This window comes from Lagenorhynchus albirostris, chromosome 5 (assembly GCF_949774975.1).
Source record: "Lagenorhynchus albirostris chromosome 5, mLagAlb1.1, whole genome shotgun sequence".
NCBI classification, from domain to species: domain Eukaryota; kingdom Metazoa; phylum Chordata; class Mammalia; order Artiodactyla; family Delphinidae; genus Lagenorhynchus; species Lagenorhynchus albirostris.
This window is the reverse complement of record NC_083099.1, coordinates 22,441,749-22,464,770: the sequence shown is the minus strand read 5'-3', so window position 1 is coordinate 22,464,770 and position 23,022 is coordinate 22,441,749.

The following is a 23,022-nucleotide window of genomic DNA, read 5'->3' as shown; positions in this document are numbered from 1 at the left end:
GTGAATGTGTTTGTGCCCTCAACTTGCCCACCCATTAATCCAGAATATGACCTGAAGCCAAACATTTACCCTGGTTTATTCTAAAGATGTGAGAACATTGCCTTCACCCCTGTTATGTATGTTCTATCTTAATTTAGTTTGGTGATAGAGGTCATTGAAGTCTGAAATACATGTGCAGCAGGATAGGAAAGATCTCCTGCTAAATTTGTTTAAGACTAAAAATTATTAGAATGATGAAATTTGTTTTGAGTAACACCACAACCGGCAAACAGGCACACCACGCAATGCCTCATTTACATGAAAGTTGTTTAAATGCCACATTCTACTGCTCAGCAAATAGTCGAAAAGTTAAAAAGCCTACTTGGAAAGGCTTTCGAGTAGCCCATATGTTATGGTCTTGACCAACGAGAAAGAAATCCTCACTTAGAATTTATTTATTCTTAGTTTCAGTTGACTTTTAACAAACTTGTTTATCTAGTTTCTGAGACTACAGCAGATCAGAGTATCCAATTAAAAGAAGACTCGTTCTAGTAGATCCTTACAGAGTCTGTTAGACCCTTTTCCATATAGCTAGAAAGAGATGACAACTTCACCAATATGGTGATGAAAAGCTATTAGAAGCAGATAAAAGTCATTACAACAACAACACTGCATTCTGTGGATATATAACATTCTTCAGGAGTCTCTAACTATATCATTTTAGAACAATTAATGCCAAGGATCTTGAAAAACACAAAACAAAACAAAATAATTTTTTTTAAGGTAGAAAAGTGTGTAATATTTTCAAATGGCCAGATAAGCTTTGATTATGAGAAACATGGCAGATTACCTGCTAATGTTGAGTAAATAAGGATTTGCTGTATATATGTACTGCTTTCCATTTCTTCATAAAAATCTATCTCCTGGGGGAGAAGCTGTATACTTTTTATGTTAAATGCGTTCCTTTTTAAACAATTTTTCCACTTTCTGGAGCTAAACTGTTTGGCAATAATCTTTCTTGGTGACATGCTTGGTAAGGTAAACAATGTTTTAGAGCAGAACCAATTATACCTCCGTATGTAGGTTTGTGGTTTCTAAGTTATAAATCGTGAAGTTCCGAGAGCTTGAAGCCAAAATGGTGAGAATTTTCTCTGTTACTTTTCTCTTGACTCCTTTACCCATGCAATTTGTTTTCCAAATAGGGACCTCAGTTACACGTTCCAAATTCTTCTCAAGGCAATAAGTGATTGAACTTTGGCCAATGACAAGGGAAAAAATGAAGTTAAAGAAATGGGACAAAGATAATGGGAATCAGGGTTGAAAAACTTTTATTTAGCTGTAAAAGTGTTCCAGAATAGAATTAGTTTCTGGCTATCCCAGAACACAAATACCCTGGCTGCCAGTCGAGTCTGATTCATTTATACATGACTTGGTCCTTTTTGAAAGGGCAAGATTTCTCTCAATATATTGGCATGTTTCCCTTTGTTCCTTCCATGAGCATATTTATTCATATTGTACTTTTTTATGTGTGTTTTAGTTCAAGAACACATTTTTAAAAATTTGATGAAGCTCATCTTCTTATGTATGTAATTTTTCTTTAAATGGTTTTGTAGAAAATAAATGGAAATTTATTTATTTATTTATTTGCGGTTCGCGGGCCTCTCACTGTTGTGTCCTCTCCCGTTGCGAAGCACAGGCTCCAGACGCGCAGGCTCAGCGGCCATGGCTCACGCGCCCAGCCGCTCCGCGGTATGTGGGATCTTCCCGGACCGGGGCACGAACCCGTGTCCCCTGCAACGGCAGGCGGACTCTCAACCACTGCGCCACCAGGGAAGCCCAATAAATGGAAATTTGATGTGTGCTTAGGGATGAATATTATGGTGCTATCATTCCCTGGGGTCTTAAGCCTCCTCTTGTAAAACTAACTAAAAGGCCCTCGATGGGAAACACTGTTGAAATATTCACCAACCAGAGAAGCTCAGATTAGGTTGGGCAGCTTGAAATTGTTTCAGTTGAATACTACATGCAGTTATCAAACATCCTCATAATGTGATGACTGCAGAAAGGCAGATGTAACCTGAGCTAGTGTGTTGATCTCTCTTCTAGGTTGTAAGTAATCACACATATTTCACATTGGCAATAACCTGTCCTCCATTCTAGATCACATGTTGTGCTAACTGATTTGAAGTACCTCACTAGTCTCATTTTTCATTCATTCTGAAAGATCATTGGTTTCACGCAGTCTCTTTAGCTGCAAGAAATAGACGTGAAAATTGTCTCCATTTTTGCCCATGTGCTGTGCACACATAATATTGCTTACTTTAACAAGCTTAAAAAGAAATTCTATTTTTGTTTTGAAGTTTGTTTGTGATCATGCTTGACATACATAAATCTTGCTTATGAAAATTCAGTGTCAGCTTTTGACTACTTCTCAAGGTTATCACAGTCTTTTGGAATTCTAAAATTACCTCACTTACAGCCCTCTTCCCAATCTATTAGTGTAATGATGAGGTGGGTGAGATGAGGCCTCACCTGCATACCCTGCAAATCTTTCCCATCTAAGAGAAGATTCTTATAAGCATCTTTCTCCAAATTATGTTCTCCAGGAAACTAGCATTCAAGAGTGTACAACTGGAAATATTCTAGGGACAGCAGTGAATAGGAATAAATAAGCCTTTTGGCTGGAGGCCGTATCATTATACTCTTTTATTTTTTAATCTTCTAATGTATAAAGTGATGACTATCTGTGTTACTCAGCCTAAACCACAGATTCTGTTCTTTGGGAGAAAGTAATACCTGAGAAAGGGAGAACCCAAACTGTACCCAGTAAATAATTGCATAACTAAAGATGGGGCTTGGAAAAGCTGGCAGCACTCTGATATGGCAGTAACTATTCATGTGTATAGTCTCATAATAGCAAAACTAAATTTCAAGGAAAACCTTATCATTTGAACATGTTAGCCTTTCCTACAAATAATCTGAGTTAGTGAAGTCTTATTGTATTTTATACCTAAACTCTTAGGCTTTTCAGAGAGACTCAAGAAGCTGATAATCTGGGCCAAGTCAAACCTGGTTCATGAACTTCAGAGGTATCTTTGCAGGATTACTCTTGAAAGGAAATGTCTTCCTGAAGAGTTAGTACTCATAGTTGGTTTCATTTTTCTTTATGGATTCTAGTGAGAACAGCAAACAAGTAATATGATCCTGGGAATTGACAAGCTTGTATTATACAGAGTGTAGTCACAGTAAGTCCCCTATATACAAACGAATTCTGTTCCGAGAGCAGATTCATAAGTCCAATTTGTCCGTAAGTCTAACAAAGTTAGCCTAGGTACCCAACTAACAGAATCGGCTGTATAGTACTGTACTGTAATAGGTTTATAATACTTTTCACACACATAATACATAAAAAACAAACACAAAAAATAAAGGAAACATGTTTAATCTTACAGTACAGTACCTTGAAAAGTACAGTAGTACAGTACAACAGCTGGCATACAGGGGCTGGCATCAAGTGAACAGGCAAGGAGAGTTACTGACTGGAGGAGGGAGAGGAGGTGGGAGATGGTAGAGCTGAAGGATCGTCAGCGATAGGAGACGGAGGGCAAGATGCAATTTCACTCACACCTGACATAGATGACACGGGTTCTGATTCCTCACTGGATTTAATTCTATCTACCCTCTTGAAAAAACAATCCAGTGATGTCTGGGTAGTAGCTCTTTTTTTCTCACCATAGATGACATGGTAGCACTGGATTGCGTTGTGAACGGCTGCTGCAACCTTCGTGTACCTTTCTACATTCGGGTCCTGTGCCTCAAAAACTAACAGTGCCTCCTGAAATAAGGGAAATCCCTTTGCCATTTCCTGCGTCATAAATCTCTTCGGTTCTTCAGCAGTACCAGCTACATCACAGCTACTTTTACGCTTGCTTCCGGACATCCTGGGCTTGAAATAAAGATACTGTACTACTCTACTCCATACAGTACTGTACAGTAAAGTACACAAAAGCACAACCACTTGTAGAGGATGCACGCACGTGACAATGTACACCAGACACGTGAACTAACTTACGTGATTGGACGTGTAAATGCCCATTCGCATCTTTGAAAGTTCGCAACTTTAAGGTTCGTATACAGGGGACTTACTGTACTTCGGAAAGTTTACAATGGGCACACAATATTTTACCACAGCACTTTAGCATGTTTCCAATATTTGGTTATTTTTTTATCCTGAGGCATTTTTCCAACTATTCTAGTAAAGTTTTTGAGGTTTTAGCTTTTATTTATTTGTTCCTTTGCAGGAAAATTTCACAGTAAAGCCAGCTGGAATAGTTCTTCAACTAAAAGGAAGAAATGAAGGATGTTGCATTTGAATATACTATTCTATCATCTCTTCCATCATTTCTGTTGCTCTTGTTTGAGTTGGTTATTTATCTGTAGCTACTTCCAAAAAAGAAATTACAGCAAAAAATTGAGTCTACTGTATGCTGTTGCCTCTGCCCATGGCCTTAAACAGACATCTGGTTTGCATTTTCTGTCTGCTTCAGAAATTTATTGGCTCTTGAAAACATGTTAGGAAAATTAAACCATGAGTAAAAAAAAAAAGAAGCTGTTTCAGAGTCAGACTAAGGATTAAGAATAAAGTTGCAACACGAAGAAAAAGTAAAAGACCTAGCTCCTTCAGATGAGGTAAGAAGACCTCACATTCTCCTCCTCAAAGGGACCAGTGCATTTTTGCGACATGTTCTCTGGAGCAGGGCCTCCATATATTGCCCCTCTCTTGCATCAGAATGAAGGCATTAGGACCAGTACCTTCTGTTCTGGTCAAGCCCTCCTACTTACCTTCTTGCTGCCTTCTTTATTTAACCCTAAAGAGAAGAGAGGAGGATCTGAAGACAACTGAGGCATAATTAATTTGGGGAAAAAAATACATTTATGTCTTTTTTACCCCCGTTCCTTACTTTACTTCTTACCTAACTAAACGTCCACAAATCTAGTTAACAACGTCTTGAGGTTGTGATATTAAGAAGTGGTACAGGGCTTCCCTGGTGGCGCAGTGGTTGAGAGTCCGCCTGCCCATGCAGGGGACACGGGTTCGTGCCCCGGTCCGGGAAGATCCCACATGCCACGGAGCGGCTAGGCCCGTGAGCCATGGCCGCTGAGCCTGCGCGTACGGAGCCTGTGCTCTGCAACGGGAGAGGCCACAACAGTGAGAGGCCCGCGAACCGCAAAAAAAAAACAAAGTGGTACAAAATAATTTCCAGTTTAGAAGGTAGAGCTGTGAAGATAAAAAAACAACAAAAAAGAGGACAGTGACAAACAGTACTTTAGGGGAAAAAAAATGTGTTGAGACTAGGTGAGGGCTAAAAGAATCAAACCATGACAAAGGAAAGACATACAGCATCTGCTGTTTTTGGATAAAAACCCCTTTTTGCAAAGGACTGATAATGGTCTAAATTGCTTTAATGAATAATGCCATTAGTTTTACCCCAAATCTTAAGCAGTACACACTCGATAAAATAGCAGCATGGGGACCCTTACTTATTTATTTGCTTTCAAGAAGTGCTTCTATTCAGAAATGCGTCCAGGTTTCCAATGGTTAGCAACATTTAGCTTAGCACAATCTGTATCCTTTTTGCACCAGAATTGATGAGCAATTTTGTGCAATCTCCTCCAGGATTTGTGATGTAGACATAAAAGCTTGTCTGAGGTTTGGGGTTTTTTTTTGTTTTTGTTTTTAAATTACCATGCCTTATTTTGTTCTATTTCCTGATCTGGAAAACCTAGGATGGGTCAAGAAAATGGGTTTTATCCATCAGAGCTTTTAATGATTTAGTGTGCCCACTTTGAGCTATAAATTGTGGAGGCAGAGAGATGGAAGAGCTCTGTTTACAGACCGGGGCTTCAGAGGGGATGCACCCTGACGCAGAGGTCTCGAGCGTCAGGAGGCCTGGTTTTCTTCCTCACAGGGATCATGGATGGTGCTACAGAAACGGTTGAGCAGTACTTCTCGTCCTATTAGTTTAATTTCCTTATATCTTATTGGGAATAATAACAAGTACAAAGCATACTCATATTTTATTATCTCCTTTGACACTCTCAGGGTTGTCCATTTGACATTCTGGAACAATATCTCTTGCTCCCCCCCATTTTCTGCCTTATTCCTGTTTGTCTCTCCAGTTTCCTTTATTTTCGCTTAAAGATTGATTACCTGGGTTCAAATATCAGTTCTCCTACTTCCAAAATGATCTTGGGCAAAGATGTGCTTCCATTTCCTCTTCTGTAGAGAGGAGATGATAATAGCGTCTCCTCTTGCACACGTGAAAGATTTAGGTTAATGTGTGGCTCATTGTAAAGACGGGCTGTTACAGGTGGGAATGGGGAATTGAAGGTATTGGTGGAGTTTTGAGACAATGAAGTGAAAGAGCTTTACCAATCTTCTTTGCACAATCCTCAATCTCGTTCATGAGAAGAGATTTTTACATGCTCTTATGGAGTGCTTCAAGGCTTCTTTTGTGGAGGTACAGAACGTAAGAGGCTTTGGCCAGGGAAAACTGACCAGTAGCCAAATAAATAAATAATATGCAATAATAATAAAAGGGGGAAGTGCCATGCTCATGAGTTGAGGACTGGCAAGTTATTTAGTACAACGTTTCTCAAGGTCAATTTGGCAATACGTATCAAAAGACTTAAAATGTGCATGCTTTTTGACACAGTAATTTCGCTTTTGGGAATTGTTCCCGAGGACATAACTAAGGATGTGGGAAAGATTGAGCTCCCAGAGTATTCACTGGAATGTTCTTTGAAAAAGCAAAAGTTGGAAATCGCCTAGCACTCAGTTGGTTAAGCAAAATACAATGCTTTCAAACAATGAACCACTATGCTATAAAAATTCTGAATTTATTAACATGGAAAGATGATCATAATATATTGGTAAATGCAAACAGCTGCTTCAAAAGCATCAGTGTTTGACTTGCACATGGTGACAGGGAGCGAAGTTTAGGGGATTAGACACCAAAATGCTATGGTGGTCCTCTTTGAGTGGGTTAGATTGGGTGTGGTTTTAATTATTTTCTTTCTTTTTCTACATATATTCTGATTTCTGATAGTAGATAAGTATCACTTTTTCAGTTTTAACTAAACTGTCAAATGAAAAATGCAAGTCTTTAAGCCCAAATCTTATGTTTGATTTTTTAAAATTCTGAACATATTTCGAGCATACATTGTATGTAGAACTTGGCTTCCAGAAATCTAGCAAATGAGACTATACAATTACAACCAGTCCAGATCTTCATTTTCTCATCTGTGGGATGGTTACAGTGATGAGAAAACTGCCTCTGTGAGGCTGTGTGGATCATATAAAATAATAAATGTGAAGGTAGTTTGAAGCTTGTATGAATGTCATTCAGAATTTACGATTTACCTGAAAGAGCAATTTACTTAACCCTGATGAAGAGAGGGATAAATTATGATTGAACAGCCAAAATGATATGATTCCTTTTAGCCCAGTTTGTGCAGAACTATTGCTTCCCAGGATTCTTTAGACAATACCTGGTCATCTCATGAGGTAAGTACTGAAGAACCCAATTGCGTAAGAAACTGCCAACATTGGCTAACAATTTAGTGAAGGTTCACATTTCCCAATACAGAAAGATTCAGAGTGAAGAAATGTCAAGGTAGGATTTTCTAGACATAGATTTAGCAACTCACTCATACTGGCAAATAAACATGTCATAGGAGAATAGTCTATCACCAAAAACCACTTACATGCCTTGACATGTAGCTATAATTACATTTATGAAAGATAACTGGCTAAGGTCAGCACAAACTCTCTGCCAGCATTAGGAATTATATAGCAGATGCTTCATTTTTTTTTTAATTAATTAATTTATTTATTTATTTATTTATTTATGGCTGTGTTGGGTCTTTGTTTCTGTGCGCGGGCTTTCTCTAGTTGTAGCGAGCGGGGGCCACTCTTCATCGCGGTGCGCGGGCCTCTCATTGTCGCGGCCTCTCTTGTCGGGGAGCACAGGCTCCAGACGCGCAGGCTCAGTAGTTGTGGCTCACGGGCCCAGTTGCTCCGTGGCATGTGGGATCCTCCCAGACCAGGGCTCGAACCCGTTTCCCCTGCATTGGCAGGCAGACTCTCAACCACTGCGCCACCAGGGAAGCCCCACAGATGCTTCATTTTAAAAACTCTAAAACATAATAACTTTTTTGCATTAAGAATAAGTCGAAATGTAGCTTAAAAATAATAGCTAAAACATATTTACTCCTTGCTTACTGTTTCCCAAGAATTGTGCTAAGTAGCTTGCTTGCATTATCTTAAGTGGTTCTCAGAGTCTGGTTTCCAGACCAGTAGCACCCGCATCATCTGATAACTTAATAGAGATGAAAATCCTTGGGCTCCATCACAGGTCTTTTGCATCAGAAACTCTAGAGTTGTGGCCCAGTGATCCATGGGTCAACAATTCCTCCAGGTGATTCTTTTTTTTTTTAACCATTTTTAAAATTGAAGTAGAGTTAATTTACAATGTTGTGTTAGTTTCAGGTATACAGCAAAGTGATTCAGTTATATATATATATATATGTATTCTTTTTCAGACTCTTTTCCATTATAAGTTATTACAAGATATTAAATATAGTTCCCTGTGCTATACAGTAGGTCCTTCTCATTTATCGATTTTATATATAGTAGTGTGTATCTGTTAATCCCCCCCATCCCCTTTGGTAACTATAGGTATGCTTTCTATTTTGTAAATAAGTTCATTCGTATCATTTTTTTACATTCCATATATAAGTGATATCATATGGTATTTGTCTTTCTCTGCCTGACTTACTTCATTTAATATGATAATCTCTAGGTCCATCCATGTTGCTGCAGATGACATTGTTTCATTCTTTTTTATGGCTGAGTAATATTCCATTGTGTATATGTTCCTCCTCATGATTCTTACATGTGCTCTTTTTGAGAACGACTGATTGAAATTAGCCCTCATCCTAAATATATGTGTCTGCTCTTACTATCCCTATTGTATATCTGAGGAAATGAAAGGTTGGAGATTCTAAGCACCTTGTCTGAGGACACATAAGTAAGTATTAGATCCAGGGCATGAAATCATGTCTCCCTGTTTTCAAGGCCAAGGAACACTGCCACTATTCAACCTGAATATTTATTGCTCTCCTTTTCCTTCTCTTCTTTCATCTCCAACCTACATGGTAGCATGAGTTGTGTTGAGATGGAAGAGACTCGTAAGGGGCTGGGACCCAGGATTCCAAACATGATCCTGCCCTAATGCTGAAACTTGGTTCATTCCACAAGCAATTCCTGAGTGAGAAATAGTTCAGTCAAAGGAGGATTTGGCTCCAAACTGCAGTGTCAGTCTTTAGCTCTAATAAACTGACCTCAATTATATGGAGCCAGAAGGACTTTATTAGTTTACTGGTGGCCTCAGTGTCACAAGTAAAACTGGGGTGGCCTTGGAGGTAATCTCTTCAACCCATTTCCTTTTAAGCCCTCACACAGATCTCAGCTCTCTCTAGCATCTCTTAATAGCAAGACAAGGCAGATTGAAAAGAAAGCACACCAAGGAATGCAACAGAAAATCCCTTTGTTCCAGAAAATTGGTACAGATTTTCCAGACTGGGCTTCTTCCCACCAATTTTATAAGGAAAGACAATTTTCAAGAAAAAGTTCTGAGATTTCCAAAAGGGAGAAAAACTGATTCCACGTAGGCCTCAAACTTAATCCCCTCCCCTTGAGTACTGAAATTTCAATGCCCTTCACCCCTCCGATGTGACATCCCTTTTAGCCTGTCTGCCCTGAGCCTCGCAGGGAGAGTGAAGAGGAAACCTGAGCTCCCCCTAGAGGTCACCAAGATAGTGGTCATAAGGTCATCCCCTACTGTTGCCAGAAGCAGATATCAAACCTATTACTAAATATTTCGAAGAGTGACTTTATTTTTAGAGGGAGAAAGATTAGAACATATTTATTTGGAAGAAGGCTTCACAGAGAAGACTATAGACATTTTAAAATGTTTGCTTTATCAGTTATCAGAAGTGTAAATAAACCCTGAATTTAAATGTTTTCCAAAAAATCTTTTTGATTTTTTTACTCCTTGGAATTAAGTCAGTTGCTCACCCCGCTCATGGATCTTCTTTCAAGGAACAACCCAGATTCCTTGTGGTATGTTTTATGGTCCATGTAATATTTATTTTCCTCTTCCTCTTCCTGAATACAACCCTGCTTTTATTGTGTTACTTCCTCTGGGTGGGCAGGTGTTTGAGGCATGATAAGTGTCAGGGCCAGGGGTAAATCATGATTGATACAGCCTTAACTACACATTAGGATCACCTGGGGAACTTAGACACCTCTAGCACTCAGGCCCCACCCTACTTTAATTAAATCAGGATGTCTAGATGTGGGCTGTCTCCTGATTCTAATGAGCAGGCAGGATCTGCTGAGAGACAGTTACGGGGCCATCCTGTGAGTGGTGCTGTGCTTTGATAAAATTTCTGGGGTGAGCCAGCCATTAAGGCAAATGTAGCTGAGGGCTTGTTGAAAGGTTTTTCTCCCTGACATCTTTCAAAAAGAAGTTTACGAGAAAAATGTATAACTGAATCGCTTTGTTGTACACCTGAAATTAACACGGCATTGTTAATCAACTATTCTCCAATATAAAATAAAAAGTTAAAAAAAAAGGATATATTGTACAGCACAGGGACCACAGCCAGTATATTTTATAATAACTTTCAATAGAGTATTACCTACAAAAAGTTTTAGTCACTATGTTGTACACCTGAAACTAAAATAATATTATAAATCAACTGTATCTCAATAAAAACAAAACAAAACAAAAATAAAAACAAACAATGAAAAATAAAGTGATTATTGATAGGTCTGTACTTAAAAAAAAAAAAAAACAACCTTTCTTCCTCTGGGTGATACTATGTTTGCCTGTGATACCTGCAACTGTCACAGTTATCTTGAAACCATGAGGTGCCCAGCCCAAGAGGATGAGTGGTTGTGCTATGGGGAGCACAGATGAAGAAGGTAGAGGCTTCCTTCTTGATAATGTTGGCTTAGAGCCACCCTATCTTCAGATTTATTTTTGTGTGCATAATACATACTCTTTGATTTTAAGGTATTTTCAATTTTTTTAAATTACTTGCAGCCAGAAATATTGTGATCAACTTACCTGTCTTTCAGGGACTTACTAATGGTACTACCTCTGATTTACTATACAGTTTTAGTCACAGACTAGGCTGAGGCAACTGATAGATTGATTAGGGCAGTTCTCAATTCAGGAGATGGCTGGCCATGTAAGGAGTGTAAAATTAGAATCATCTAGGGGGATTTTACAAAAACAGACATATATCCCATCACAGCTGGTTAGGAAGGGGGGGTATATTGGAATCATGGGGGTAGGTATTATAGACAGAGGGAAAACTAGGGAAACTTATTTTGAAAAACTTCCTAGGTGTTTTGGATATATTTCCACACACTCATCTACTGAGAAATCTTAGCTTAAGAAATACTAATCATTTAAATTACAAGACTCCCTAAATTTCAACTCAACAGTAAGCTAGAGCACAAGAAATACCCAGTCTGTGTTGTAGTCTAGGAATAACTAGGTTATGTTAAACTCATCCTCCTCCCATCAGTTTCCTTTACAGAACCACGATTAAACATCATCTTCATTATCCACAAATCTCTACATACGTGGATATAAAATATATATGTGTGTATATATATACTTATAAAATATAATTTGGACAGTTTCTTGGCTTCAAGGACTTGTAGGATTTTTTGGGAGACTCAAATGTTTCTTGACAAATATAATCACCTTGTTGCTTTCTGTGGCCCCCAGGAGGCCAGATCCCCACAGCCAATGTCTCGAGGGCAGAGTTGTCACTGTGGCTGAACTGGGCCTTGCTTCCCATGAACTAAGCTACTTTGGGCTCCACTGGAGTGTTACTGTGGCCCAATGCTGTTCTTAGCCTTTGTAATACTACAAAGTTCAGTCAGCTTTCATAAATGTAGAGGGAAAGCTTCCTCCCTCTATCCTACGCTGTTAGGCTTGCCACAGTGGGGTGTGTTTGTCACTAAGGGTCACTAAGTGTAGGGTTCATGAAGACATTACTTTCAGCTCATGGGTCCTTTCCTCTCAAGTGCTCTGGAGTTGCTGTCTGAGGACAGGTTGTTATGGCCAGAAACCACCACTTCCATTGGACATGCATGCCTTGGCTGGCGACCGGAAGCCAGATTTTTCTCCCTTAGAGCAAGTTTTCTTTCAGTGCTCTCACGATCCTTGTTCATGAGCCTGGCTGGTATGTCCAAATATCAGTGCTGTTTGTGGAAGCCTTTTTCCCTCCAGAAGGTTTTCTAAGCCGCAGTGTATGTCAATAGATGCAGTTGGATAAATGTAGGATGGATGTGTCTAAGTGGGCACACCCAAAGCCACTATAGTCCCTGCCCTGCCAAGGCACCTACACTACTACATTTGTGGAATTAGGATATTGTTTGTCCATCACAGTGTTATGTTCCAGATATAAAGACACTCATGTAAAGTTTTTCTTTGGGCTCGGGCTATTTTTATTGTCTTTCATTTAGCAAGCATTTATTGACTGCCCATTTACCAGGTACTAAAGTATATGTTGGTGGTGCAAAGATGAAGAAGACATAGACCTTACCCTCAAAATATGCAGACTGACATCAGAAGGCAATGAGAATGCCACTGGAGAAATGCTGTGATAAGGCACTCCAACTTGTTTTTGCTATTGCTTGAAAATGAATTCTTCCACTGCCTCTTTTTTGGAAGTCTCCTGTAGTTCACAGCTCAGCTCAATTATCGCTTCCCGGAGCGGAGCCCTTGGTAAAGCAAGCCACCACTGCCCCTCACCATCCACCACGTCCTCCTGCATCCTTAACTCTCCCTGATGCCTTCTCATGGTACCCGCCAATATCCGAAATGATCCTATTTATTTGTAATATAAACTCTATGAAGGCAGAGCTGCCTGCCTTGTGCACTGCTGAATCCTTAGTGTTTGTAAATGTGTTTTGGAGAGTATCATGAATGAAATCACACAGTTGCACCTATACCGTTTTAGAGGAATTAGAAGTTTTACTGAAGCTGGAAATGTCTGAGCTGCACTTTAGAGCACTAAGGTAGGAAAATAAGACTGCAGGAGGGCATGCAGGTAGATAGAGCAGAATGTGAATCTCTCTGGGAACTGCAGGAGGTCCAGCAGTGCAGGGTGTACAGTGGCTAGTGAAGGGGGAAGCTCGCCAAGCATCCATGAGTCACATCATCAAGGAGCAAGGGCTGAGGAGGGGGCTGGAGGTGGCAACATTTACATTTCAGGACAATTCAAAGTTATTACTCCAAGTGGGATTAGCAGTACATGGCTTCTTGGGTTTCTCCAGCGTACGAATCTGGTATTGCTGCCTGGGCTTGCCTGGAATGGAATAAACAGAGATTTGACTCTGAAGAGCATTGTTGTCTTACTGCAGGCTGGCATGTAAGGTGACGTTTGCGAAGTTGCACTTCACCGTTAGCTGGTCTTTTCCATCCTTCTCCTCTTTCACAATGCTTAGGTCCACCCAGAACCTTAGAGGTGAGTTGTTACCGCCTCTCACAATGCGGCATTTTCACTAGGGTATACGGCTGCTTGCGCATCTCTTGGGGAGTACGGGTATACAAGGCGGACAAGGTTAGTGGAGGAGCTCCTCTTTCTTGACAGCCTGAGTACACCACTCATTGTAGTTTCTCGCTGCCTTGGTTCTTTTGTATTTTAATTAACTTCCTGACCATCTGCTGAGCTCAGAATATGGGGCCAGGCCATATTCGTCGTTGTTTCACCCATGTCTAACAGAGTATTTTGCAAATCAGCACTCATTAAGATGTGTAAATAAATGTTGTGTTTACACTTAAGTTTTCCTTTTGCCTATGGTAAACATCTGCACCTGTGTTCTTCTGGGTACAGCCTGGATTGATTGTTTTTTTTTTTTATTTAATTTATTTTTTAATTTATTTTTGGCTATGTTTGGTCTTCTTTGCTGCACGCGGGCTTTCTCTAGTTGCGGTGAGCAGGGCTACTCTTCATTGCGGTGCACAGGCTTCTCATTGCGGTGGCTTCTCTTGTGGCAGAGCGAGGCTCTAGGTGCACAGGCTTCAGTAGTTGTGGCTCACAGGCTCTAGAGCTCAGGCTCAGTAGTTGTGGCGCACGGGCTTAGCTGCTCCGTGGCATGTGGGATCTTCCCGGACCAGGGCTCGAACCCGTGTCCCCTGCATTGGCAGGCAGATTCTTAACCACCGTGCCACCAGGGAAGTCTGATTGATTGGTTTTTGTTTGTGATAACAGTTGTAATTTTATTTTATTGGATCTGTGTAAACTGCCTCATCTTTAAAGTGAAACATTAAATAAAATGCCACCCAAGATTTTTTTTTTTTTACTTTAGAAAACTCTCCCAGCTTTCCTGTCACTGGTGCAGGGCAGTAGAGGTAGCGTTGCCTTCCAAAACAGATAATCCTGGTGCTGAATCATGGTTCTGACACTAACCGGTGATGAAAAATGGTAAATCATCACACTACTCTAAGCCTAACTGTGCCCCTCTATCAAATGGAGGCGATTAAGCTGTTTTATATAGAAGGTCAGCTGTGAATATTAAAAGGAGATAATAGGTGAAGGAAGTTTAGCACCCTGCCACATGATAAGTACCCATTAATGTCAATTTCCAAATGTGACATTCCTCCATGAAACTCAAGAAAGTCAAACAGCACCTGTCAGGGGTGTGCCACGTGGAAAACACTTCATCCCATGGTAGCTCGAATTTGTGAATTTCTCACTGAATTTCTTGAGTAATTCTCCTAGATGGTCCTCAGAGCTACCTTGATTACTTGCTTATTTCAACACTTTGAAACGTAAGCTTGCCAAACGTCATTGCTGGTGAAAATCATGACCGCCTATGGAAAGCCTAACTCTCTCTGAATCCCAGGGACTGAAGGTGAGCTATTGCCTCCCACTAGGTAATTCTAGGTTGTGCGCGAGCATCAGTTAGGAAAACAAGCATTTTACTTAAGACTGCAGAAGTTGCAGTGTTTGTTTAATGATTACTACAGCTTGCTTTGTAATTGTGATTGCATGGGTAATCCTGCACCATCTAGGGAACTTTCAGAAGGTAATGACCGTAATTTACGGCCATGTGGTCCGTCTGGATGCTTAAGTACTTGGTCAGTGGCCTGCCTGCATGCTCCATTTCCTGTCTGATAGACCCATTCCCCACCTGCACTATTTTCCCCCTTCTTGGTGGAACACTGTAGAATGAACCCTGAGATTGTGTGAAAGACAAAGGAAAGAGAATGTGTGTTGGGAAAGGGAGACTGGAAGAAATTCCTTTCACTGTGTTTTTAGTTTTTCAATCAAAAAAATCCCTGTTTTCTTCTTCTTTTTTTTTTTTTTTAAAGACAATGGAATATAAAGTCAGGGCAAATTAGGCCCCTTGATGGCTATCCAAAGTTTTAGAAGAACTTGGAAAATTCCTGTAGGCTTCAGGTAAACTTCTGTGAATGTTTCCTTTTAACTGTGTATTTTTAGATAATTGAAAACGAATTGAGGTAACTTTCCATGGCTTACGGTTACTCGTAAGCATGTTTTATTCATGATGACAAGCTCCTTCAAAAAAAATTAAAGTACCATGTTTAAGTCAAATTCAGATTTTGGGGGAAAGACAGGAATGATAAAGTTAAGAGAAAACAGTAACTGAGCATCTAGTCTCTGTCTGTTGCTTTTGAAAATGTGCCACATCCTGAAAGGAAATTCTGTTTTTGTGTGCCATGGTCTCCAAAAGGAAAATGAAGATGTTGGTTCAATTCTTCAATAAGGCAGTCCCAAAGAATTTCCTTTGAAGTTGTTTTATATGCTTCTCCACTGAAAAACTTGAAGATAAGTTATAACCCTGCTTTGTGCTTTGAAAATAAATTCAGCACATTAATTGTATTTATAGGAGAAAGTAGTAAATGTCCCAGAATGAATACACAGCTGTAATTTACTCAGAGACAATTGCTACTGCCCATAAACTTCTCCTACTCGCCTCTCCTTGTTTATGATATCAGCCAGCCTCACAGATGAATCACTGTTTTGTGCACCATCAGGTCCCTGCTCTATGTAAATTTCTACCAAATGCTTATCAAACAGGATTATTACTTATTGCATATTTTCTTTGCTGATTTTCCAGGAGCTTAAATATAGTCTCTATTTTATAGGGAAGGCTTTGGTTTATCTGAGCTACATATTCATCTGGGTTCAGAAATGCTTGCGCACCACTGGCAGAATATGGAGTAGATGCCAGGAGTCTCTCTGCATCAGAAATTGAGAGGCCCTGTAAGAAAACCTCATGTTATGGGGGAGAAAGTTGGGTACATGAACTTGGTCTAATATCTAGCCACGTCTTGCCATCAGATGGAAGAGGTGACTAATGCATTACAGCATGTGTAACAGTAGTACGATGGTCATATATCCACATTTGAGTTTTAGGGGGAAAATGGCGCATGGGTAAAACCGAAAAAGAGAGCTTTCTACACAACATCTCTGTGCTATGTTGAGAGCAAAAGGCAGCTTTTCTTTGAGGTCAGGATAATAGAATAGCAGTAAAGGGGGAAGGAAGCAAATTCCACTTTGGCCCAGGGGCACTTCTGGCTTGAGTGAACTGAAGCTCCAGAAAACCCAGGTGAGGTACTGTGAGGACTCCAAGGCCACAGTGGTGGCAGAGGCCCTCAGCCACGTCACATCGGTACTAGAAGGAGCTCGGGGCTTGAGGGAGCTGGGAGGCACAGTCTTTGTCATGACCCCATTGCCTTTCTCCTTCCTGGAGAGGAGGTGAGGCTGCTTCATATACCACTGGGAGCAGCTGAGGCCTCTGGACTTAGCAGCTGCTGAGAGAAGGGGTTGTAAGCCCACCTGTGCTGGTCCACAGAGACTTAGAAGCAAGTGTGAGGTGAATTTGAGGACTGAAAGGTAATTCTCACACGTTGGGGAATGAAAGCCAGAATAATGCCACTTATTTCTAATACTGGAACACCATTCTGCCTCTAAGATGGTGTGGCCTGAAGAAATAGGGATAACTCCTTTACATTCTTTAAGTACTTTCCCCTTTATTCAATTTATACTCGTCAATATACTAGTGGGTAAAAAAAAAAATCACCATCCATTGTAGTGCCTTTTCTATCCCATTTTTGGAGCAATATTAGGCTGTAACTTAACTATGTGCTATCAAATATTGCAGATGGTTTTCCAAAGAAATATCACTTGATCCTGACAAATTCTCTATGATCTCCTACACTTGCACTGTCTGTCTCCTATGTCAAAAGTGTCTACTTTTCTAGTGCTTCCTGTGCTACCAGACCTAGAAGAAATTGTAAGAAATAAGATTTGTGGGTCTTCACATCCAAAGATGAATTTTTTAAAAAAAGCAAATTAAAAACCACAACCTTTCCCATTTCTATTTGAAGAGGATGGAGGCTAGAATAACAGCATCAACGTATTGAAAATACTTTTCAGGCCTTTCCTCTGATTTCTTATTGGTCAGGCTGTTTGATTTCCCATGAGGCCATCTTAATTTTTCAGACATAGGCAAGTAAATCAAAGTTTGTTTTCTGTCTCCTAGTCATTATTTGACTCTAAGAGATTTCTGCAACCAACTCACAATTTATTTATTTTTTATTTTTTAAAAAATTAAATTTTTTTTTTTGGCTGTGCCTCATGGCTTGTAGGATTTTAGTTCTCCGACCAGGGATCCACCAACCCGGGCCCTCGCCCTCAGCAGTGAAAATGCACATTCCTATCCACTGGACCACCAGGGAATTCCCCACAATTTATTTTTAAATACGTGGGATAGTGTCAAAAGTTTGAAGATTCTAAACAAAATATCAATCAATAAAAAAAATTAAATAGAAAGCAGAAGCCATGTAAAATCTTATAACAATTAAATTAAAAATATTAGCAAAGAAGGACACACACATGCCATCCTCTATCACTACTAGCAAGTCCTTGTCCCATTAAAGCAGTTCTCTAATAATTTTAAAATGAATGACAAAGGAAGTGTAAAACCCGTGAGAAGTGGTCAAAGGTAAACTATAGAGGTTTTGGAGTCTGGAATATACTTATTATGAAAATAAATGTGTTCAACTCAGGAAGTTATTACAGCAAAATTTATTCAAGGAAAGTAGAAAGAAATGGTTAAATGTGAAAGTCGAAATTAAAGAGAGAAAACTTCCAAAAAAGATGTTAAAAAATAGGAACCTGGTGCTTTGAAAATAGTTATTAAAAGACATCTTTTGGTTGATAGAACAGACATCCAAGTTGATAGAAAATTTAGAAAACATGAACAATGAAAATATAACTGCAGAAACTGAAGCAATTAAAAATTATAATTCTATGAAAAGCCTTATACAAGCAATTTGAAAACTTAGATAAAATAACTTTTTCAGTTAACATTAACTCAAGAAGAGCCGAAACATTGGGATAGACCAGTGCCATTGAAAAATTTAAAATAGTGATCGAAATCTGTTTCTATTATTGGTAATAAGGCAAATTAATTATCCTGGAAAGATCTAACAACATACAAGGACTATATAATTTCCATATTAGATAAAATTTTGCAGAAATAAAAAATGAAACTTCAACCTCAATGAATGAGCTGAGAGTTATCCTGATACCAAGCCCTAATGAAAATAACACAGAATGGATGCCATAGGTTTTTGGTTTTTTGGTAGTTTTGAGTTTGTACTTCACAACTGATTACCCAGGTTGCAAGCTGTTATTAAAAGTTAAGTTTACCTAGTATATTTAAAATGTGATTTAGTTTTCAGAAACTTTATATGTATACTTTTCCAAAATATACCTGATTTGCAAGCAAACTTTACTCATGAAAAATATCAAGTCAGGGAGCAGCATTTGAGAGCAAGCAAAGATTGAGTTCAAGTTGCCACCTGGCAGAAATGCACTTCATGAAATTACAAAGAAGATTTTGAAAAAATCTACATAAGCACAGGAAAACAAGAGTGCCACATGCAAGCTCTAAATTTCTGAACGAGAGAAAACAGATAGGATCAGATCTATGGGCAAAAATAAGATGAAATGACAGCCAAAACATAACGGAATATAGCTATGGCAGTAGAATAGTTCTAGGAGCTAAAAACCAAGAATAAATGGACTAAAAAGTCAAGAGAAATCAATGGGTAAACTCTTAAATTTAATAAAATTCAGTAAGTTTATCAGATCAATTTATAAAAATAATTTAATTTTCTATATTCTACATAGTTTGAAGCAATACTAAAGTAAACGGTGCTATTAAGAGAAACAAAATAGCAAAAATTAAAATTCTAAAATACCAAGAAATAAACCTTATAAAGTGTAAGAATTTTATGAAAAAAAAATGAACTTTTACTGAAACATAAAAGAAAATCTGAATGAATAAAACATACATAGAAAAATTAAAGTAGCATTATGGGATTTTGAAAGGATATAAAGCTAGAAAAAGAGCATCTCCCATGCTAACAACAAGAAAAAGCCAGAAAATCTATGAAATCATTGTTTAACTCAAACCCATAAAGAAGTTCAAGAATGAGACTCAGATAAGGTCTCTGGGCAACTAACTAGCCAGAAATTTAAGGTAAGGAAGGTCTCCAAGGAGTGTCAGGATGCCAGTACTATTTCACTTGTAGAACAGAAGGAAGATAGTTTACCCATAAAAATTGGAGAAAGAGTGGTCTTTTCAACAAATGGTACTGGAACAATTACACCAAAAAGTGAATTTTGATTCATGTTATAGACTGAATTGTGTCCTCCTCACTTCAACTTCATATGTTGAAATCCTAACCCCCAGTACCTCAGGATGTGACTGTATTTGGAGATAGGGACTTTAAAGAGATAATTAAAATTAAAATGTTGGCCATTAGAGTGTGGCACCTACTCCAATCTGACTGGTGTCATTATAAGAAGAGGAAATTGGGACACAGAGAGAGACGTCAGGGAGGCATGCTCAAAGAGGAAAGGCCACATGAGGACATAGCAAGAAGGTAGCCATCTGCAAGCCAAGGGGAGAGGTCTCAGGAGAAATCAAACCTGCTGATGCCTTGATTGTGGACTTCTAGTCTACAGAACTGTAAGAACATAAATTTCTCTTGTTTAAGCCATCCAGTCCTATGTCAGTCCTAGCAAACTAATACAATCCGAAAATCAAATTCAAAACTCAAAAGAAATCATAGGCTTAAATATAAAACCTACACAATAAAACTTCTAGAAGAATATAAGAGAAAATCTTTATGACTCTGGGTTAGGCAAAGATTTCTTAGATAAGTCACTAAAAGCATAATTCAAAAAAGAATACATTGATCATCTGGACTTCATCAAAATTAAGAATCTCTGGTCTTCAAAAAGTGTTTAGAGAGTACAAAGGCAGGTCAAAGACTGGGAGAAAATACACATATCTGATAAAGAAGTTGTATCCAGACTACATAAGTAACATTCAGAACACAATAATAAGAAATAACCCAATAAAAATCGGCACAAGATTTGAACAGATACTTCACCCAAGAAGATATTGGAATGACAAACACATGAAAAGATTCTTGACATTATTAGTCATAGGGGAAATGCAAATTGAAACCAAGGTGTTAACCAAGGTGCACATTTATTAGAATGGCTAGAGAAAAATCAATTAAAAACCACAATAGGGCTTCCCTGGTGGCGCAGTGGTTGAGAGTCCGCCTGCCAATGCAGGGGACACGGGTTCGTGCCCCGGTCTGGGAAGATCCCACGTGCCGCAGAGAGGCTGGGCCCGTGAGCCATGGCTACTGAGCCTGTGAATCCGGAGCCTGTGCTCCGCAATGGGAGAGGCCACAACAGTGAGGGGCCCACGTACCGCAAAAAAAAAAAAAACCAAAATAATATCAAGTGCTGATGATGAGGATGCAGGGCAATTGGAACTTTCATATACTGCTGGTGAGAACGCAAAATAGTATACTCCCTTTGGAAAACAGTTGAGCAATCTTTTTTTTTTTTTGGCCGCGAGACTTGTGGGATCTTAGTTCCCTGACCAGGGATTGAGCCCTAGCCCTGGCAGTGAAAGCGCCAAGTTCTAACAACAGGACTGCCAGGGAATTCCCATACACTTTCTTTTAAATGTTCATTTACCATATGATTTCACGTTCCTACTCTTAGGTGTTTACCTAAGATAAATAAAAACTTACATTTATCCAAAAATCTTACAGCGACTATTTCTAGTAGTTTGTTATCACCCCAAAAAAATGACCCAAACGTTTTTCAGCTGGTCAATGGTAAGATAAGATGTGGTCATCTGTACAATAGAACACCACTCAGCAATAAAAAGTAACCATTTATTGATACCTTCAACTAAGGAGATGAATCTCAAGCACATTATGCTAAGTGAAAGATGCTAGACCCAATAAGGCTTCATCGTATATGATAACCATTTATGTAACTTGATGCAAAAGGAAGCCATAGAAACAGAAAAAAGATCAGTAGTTGTCAGGGTCTGGGTATTGAGGTAAGGGTTAACAAAGGGGGCTTGAAGGAATTCTTTTGGTGGATGGAACTGTTCTGTATCTTAAATTGTGGTAGTGGTATCATGACTGCCTGCATTTGTCAAAACTTGTGCACTAAAAAGAATGAATTTTATTGCCTGCAAATAATACTGGCTTCAAAAGACAGGGTTTGGAGAAAGAACAGGATAATATTGGATTAATTTGGAAAGTCTTCCTAAGCAAACACAAGGACCACAGATTTGGATACAAAAAGATTTAAACCTCTGTATAACAAAATGCACTAAATATAAAGTCAAAATTGTATTAACCTGGAAAAATACTTACAACGTACTTAACAGAGACCAGGTTGTTATCCAGAATATCTAGACTCTTTCTACGAGTTAATAAGAAAACTACAAAAATCACAGTTAAAAAATGTCTTCAAACATGAATTTTAGTTCATCAAAGTATAATTCATTGAAAATGTGCTAACGTACCTTGTTAATCAGGAAAAAATTAATTAACAACTGAGATGATTTTACACATTAGATTGGCACAAGCTTTTGAGGGTGAAGGGCAAGCAGGTGCTGTCACACACCCTGGCCGGGGTGTAAAATGCGTGAATCTGCTGGGAAGGCAATCTTACAGTATCTCTAAAAAGTTTAAATAAGCGTATAATTGACCCAGCAATTCCACTACTAAAATTCCACCTTAAAGGTATATTTTTAAAAAATTGCACCTTATGTTTAATAATAAAAATTTGGAAATGGGCCACATAACTGTCAACAGGGAACATGGTAAATAATAATGCTTAACTATATTATGCAGCCAATTAAAAGATAGGATAAAGCTATATGTATTTACATGGAAATCTCTGCAAGTCATATGGTTAAGGGAAAAAATAAATTATATATTTTTTTAATTTTTATTTTATATTGGGGTATAGTTGATTAACAGTGTTGTGTTAGTTTCAGGTGTACAGCAAAGTGGTTCAGATATACATATACATGTATCTATTCTTTTTCAAATTCTTTTCCCATTTAGGTTATTACAGAATACTGAGTAGAGTTCCCTGTGCTATACAGTAGGTCCTCATTGGTTATAAATTATATTTTAATATATAGACTTTCATATCATTCATGTAGAAGAAGACTTTACACGGGTGTGTGTATGTGTACATGTTCATTATTGTGTAAATAATATGAAACTTGTCAAATTTAATTAGAGGTCACCACTATCTGTGGCGGTGAGGTAAATGAAGAAGGATTTGAGGCTTTGTATTGTATGTTTTTAATGTTTGAATTGTTACACTGACAAAAATATTGATAAATTATGTAATTTGAACAAAAGGAACAGAAAGTGGAGAAAATAAATTGTATAATATATAATGTGCAGTGCTGCACAATGCCTGTTTTTTGAAAGGCTTTGTTTAAAACAATTTATAATTGTTCAAATATTTTGATCTGGTAGTGTTTCAGTTGGGATCACTTAAAGCATC